Here is a 4,946-nt window from a genome sequence, read left to right on the forward strand (position 1 = left end):
CGAACTTGGACGCCTTTAGGATCATTTTTGCTGTGTTTTTCCTCCCCAAAATCCTAAACTTCATCCTTTTCTCTGTCAAATCATCTCCAATACATTTTCTCTCAAACTCAAGGATTCAAGCTTCCCAAGTGAAGGCCTAACATCAAGACTTCTCTAATTCCTCTTCAAGTTCCTCACTAAGGTATGTGGGTTTTCATCCATGAGTTCTTCCATCCATGGAGCCCAAATATTTTCTCAACTTAGTATTTAAATTTTAAATGATGAAATCCTATGAGCTTTTACATGTTGGTTCTAAATGCATAGATTATGATATATTTTAAGTTTATTTACTCCTATTGATATATATGTATATTGACTCTCGATTTCAAGTGATGAGTTTTTATGAATTTTCATACTACAATTCCAAATGTATAGATTCTTGAATATTTGAAGTTTATTTACCTATATTGACTTATGCTGATTCTTAATGACATGAAATGGATGGTTTATCAAGGTTCTTATATGAAGGCTTAAAATGTAGTTTTAAAGTGTATATGGTGGGTTGTTTTAAGATGTTTCATATGATGCATTTCCATCACTCTCAATCATTAAATGTGTTTGAAAGTTATACGAAATGAACCCCACCTTGTCTTCTTATGTTGCAATGAAGTTGAATTGAACGTTTTAACTCTAAATGGAAGTTTATGAAGCAAATACCTATATTTAAGGGAGTATTGTGAAATGATTGAATGATGATGAAAGGGCTTTTAGCCAAAAAAAGGATTCAATGTGAAAGGACAATTCTCACATATTTGAATTAAATGAAATGTTTTAATGAGCTCTTCTAAAGATGATGATTTAATGACTAAAGTTATACAATGCTTAAGTTGACGAAGTTCTATCCGGCAAGTAGTCTCCCCATGCCAATGTAGGGGGTTATGTTGGATTTCATGTAATAGCTCGCATGGTCTTAAATGTCGGTTATGGTCATTTCTCCACAAAAGGAATGTTTTAAGGCTTCATATGATGATGTCTAATGCATGCATTCACTTATGCATATTTCTTACTCATGTCTCTCTTATATTCTTTATTTCATAGCATACTCACATACTTAGTACATTCAAAGTATTAATGCATACTTTTTCCTACATGATATCACCATGTAGGAACCAACGTCGCTCCTCGACCTCCTCCACGTGGCTAGCTCGGATTAGTTGAAGATTGCTTGTGGTGAGCTCCCATATTTTAGGGACAACATCCTTTTTATTCTAAGCTTATGTTATGAAGAACATTAAGACTTTTATTAAGGCATTTCTTGACACTTATTTTGAGGTGAGTTAGGGATATGTCTTAGCCCCCGCCATGTCTTTAATATAGAAGGTATGGTTGGACATAGAAAAAGATGTCATGTTGTCTTTGACTTTTATTAAATATGAAGCCCCTTAGTCCCTACATCGCCTTGTCCCGTTTAGGCCCTAGGTTTGGGTCATGATATTAAACCTCATTCGAGGATGAATATTCCCAAAGTGGAGATATTGTAAGACCCCATAAGTTGAAAAAGTCAAAATAAAGGAAAGTCGTGAAAAACTGAATGAGCTTCAATGACTAAGTCTATGAGTCATACAAACACCTATGACGCGTAGGAGTGACTCGTAGGACTGAGATTTGAGGTTGTAAATTTGACCTAGTGAAGAAGGAAGTCTACGAGTCCATGTTATGACTTGTAGAATAGAAGACGAGTCGTAGAAACGACTCATCAAAAAACTTCAGAGGCATCAATTTGTAAGTTTTCCAGACCTTGTTGAATCACTCGAGTCTACGACTCATCTTCAAGGAGACAACTGTTAAAAATAATTCGTAGATAAACTTTTGAGGGTCAGTCCTCAGGGTTATTCTCCCCTCGACAACTCATAGATAGTCCTACGAGTCGTAAGGACCAGTCATAGGGTTAGTCCTGGCCAGTTTTTAAGAGGGGCATTTTGGTCTTTCTCTGTGTTTTATCATTAAAGTGACCTTATGACTTTCCTAACTCATTACTCTCACTCAATTTCTAAGACTCAAAACCCTAACCTCTCAAGCTCCCCTCAAGATCTTCTTCTTCACCAAGGAAAGCTAAGGTTTCATCACAAGTCTTCAAGTCCCCACTTTTAAAGCATGCATTAGGGATTTCTTCTCCAAGGTATGTGGGTCTCATTCATGGGTTCTTCGACCCATGGAGCCCAAGTATTTTTCTAAACCTAATAGCTCATTTCAAATTTGTGGATTTTATAGGTTTTCATATTATGATTTCAAATGAATGGATTAATAAATATTTAAAGTTTATTTATCTATCTTAACCTATATTGATTCCTAATTCATGGAATGGTTGATTTATCAAGATCTATATGAAAGCATGAAAAGGATTTTAATGTGTAGTGGTGGGTTGTTTTAAAGATGTCTTAATTAATGCATTCCATTACTCTCATGCATGCTAGCATTGATTTTAATGATTTGAAAGTTGGATTGAATAGAACCTATCTAGTGTCACTATGTTCTCAATGAAGATTGTATCAAAATATTTTGACTACAAACGAATGTTTATGAAAGCAATATCTATGATCAAAGAAGTCTTATGAAATGATGAATTCTACTTGTAAAAGGTCAATTGTCACTTGTGTGAATCAAAGAGAAAGGTTTTTAATGTTTTCGCTTATTATTGAATGTCATTATCTATGAAAAAATAAATAAATGCTAAGAGGCTTGGATAAAGTACCCTCAGGTGTCTCATTCTTCGTGTCGTATCTAGGCCCTAGGCTTGGGTCGTGACAAGGACCTTATAGGATCTTGAGATAGGTTGGCAAGGTTGCTTATGAGTTAGAGTTGCCATTGGAAATGGCTATGGTTGATTCGATATTCCATGTGTTGATGTTGAGGAAATGTGTGGGTGATCCAAGTTCCACTGTACCTTTAGAAATAGTGAATATTGAAGAAAACTTAACCTATGAAGAGGTTTCAATTGAAATTTTTGGCCGGCAAGTCAAGAGATTGAGGAACACGGAAGTTTCATCCGTCAAAGTCCTTTGGGGGAATCACCAAGCCAAAAGTGCTACATAGGAAGCAGAAGCGGATATGATAAGATGATACCCTCATCTCTTTCACTCTACTCAAGCCTAAGGTACTAAATTATTCATGCTAAATTGTTTAAGACTTATATGATTCAATTTTTCCCAAGTCTTCCATGTGCATGCATGCATGATGTGGTTTTAAAGTCATGTTTTATGTAAAGTCTCATGGTTTATGCATGTTTATGAGTCATTGCATTCATGTTGGGATGCTAGTCCTTGCATAATAATATTCACAACCTTCACTACTTATTTTTATGATAATTTTCTATATTTCTCATTAAAAAATTATATTATATAAATATAAGCTTTATTTATGAATATATTATACGTTGAATTTATCTGACTAATTCTTATGTATATTTATATTTATTAAGTATTCTTTTAGTCACTTGAAAATTTGTATTCTATATATCAATTAAAAATGAAGATAACTTTAATATTTTATAATTTAAGAGTAGTATGTGCTTAAATAAAGTGATATATATATAATAAATTCTTTTTTATTTTAACACATTTAAGATAAAAGTTTTATTTTTGAGTTAAATAAGATGAAAGTTTTATTTTTAATCACACAGGTACAATCATGAGAATGCGCACACAAAATATTTAAGCTAAATAAGATGCAAATTTTATTTTTAAGAATGAATAACTAAAGCTTGCAAAGAAAATATAAAAATAACTAAATAAAGTGGAGGGTATTTTTGTAAATAATTAACTTATTCTTAGAAATTGTATTAATGCTTATTATTTTGAATACAACAAACCAAACAATCAATAAGAAATAATTTCACCATAACTAATCCCGAAATAAAATATCCCAACATAACTTGTGTTCAAACCAAACGATCCCTTAGCATTCAGATCTAAAGACAAGATCTTAATCATTTGGACATGCATGCAGATTAATCTTAACGAAAACAAATGAGTCCTTAGTGTCCCAAGAAATGAGACCTTAAAGTCAAGATTATGAAAAAAACAAATGAGACCTTGAAATCTTTTGGTAGAGTGTATAAAAATAATGCTACATAGAGTGTATTAGTAACACTTTTATTAATTATACATAGATTATTTCTTATGCATTGTTTAGAGCCTGTTTGACTTTGCTGCCAAAAAATATTTATTTTTTGGAAGTACTTTTTAAAAATAGCTTAATAGAAAGGTGCTTTTGAAAAATAATAATTTATATTTAGCTAATTCATTTGAAAAGTATTTTTGATAAGCATGTTGTGTTTGTCTAATTTTAAAAAAAAAGTGATTTTAAGAGTCAAATTACGAAAAATAACAAGTATCAATATACTTCTAATAGTAAGATTATTTTCAATCAATATTATACACAAATAAATAAATAAATAAAAAATTAAATATTGATATAATATTAATATAATAATTAAAAATATCAAGTAGAATAAATTTAAAAATCATTCCACAAATAAATATAAGAGATATATTGGTAAATAGGTATATATGGCAAACATAGTTTGGTCTTGAAAAAAAATAATTTTCTGCTTTTGCTTTTTTGAAGAAGCGAAAATTTTAACTTCTTCCCAACATTAGAAAAATTGCTTTTGCTTTCACTTAAAAAATAGTTTTATTGATTAGCCAAACATCTTGTCTCAAAATAAGTGTTTTTGGGCTCCGAACAACAATGCGAAACAGACTCTTAATTTGGTGTATTAAAAATAATATGCATTACATAAAAATATTTTTTTTTTCAAAGATATTGTCAACAATTATAACTAAAAAAATGTAAATTTTTTTTTGAGGGAATAATTGAGTCTTTAACGGTGATGACAAAATTAATGAATACATTATTTTTGGTAATATGGGCAAGAAACAGCCCCGTAAAGAATAAGCTTTGGCAGG

Source organism: Solanum dulcamara, chromosome 11, assembly GCF_947179165.1.
Source record: "Solanum dulcamara chromosome 11, daSolDulc1.2, whole genome shotgun sequence".
Lineage (NCBI taxonomy): Eukaryota > Viridiplantae > Streptophyta > Magnoliopsida > Solanales > Solanaceae > Solanum > Solanum dulcamara.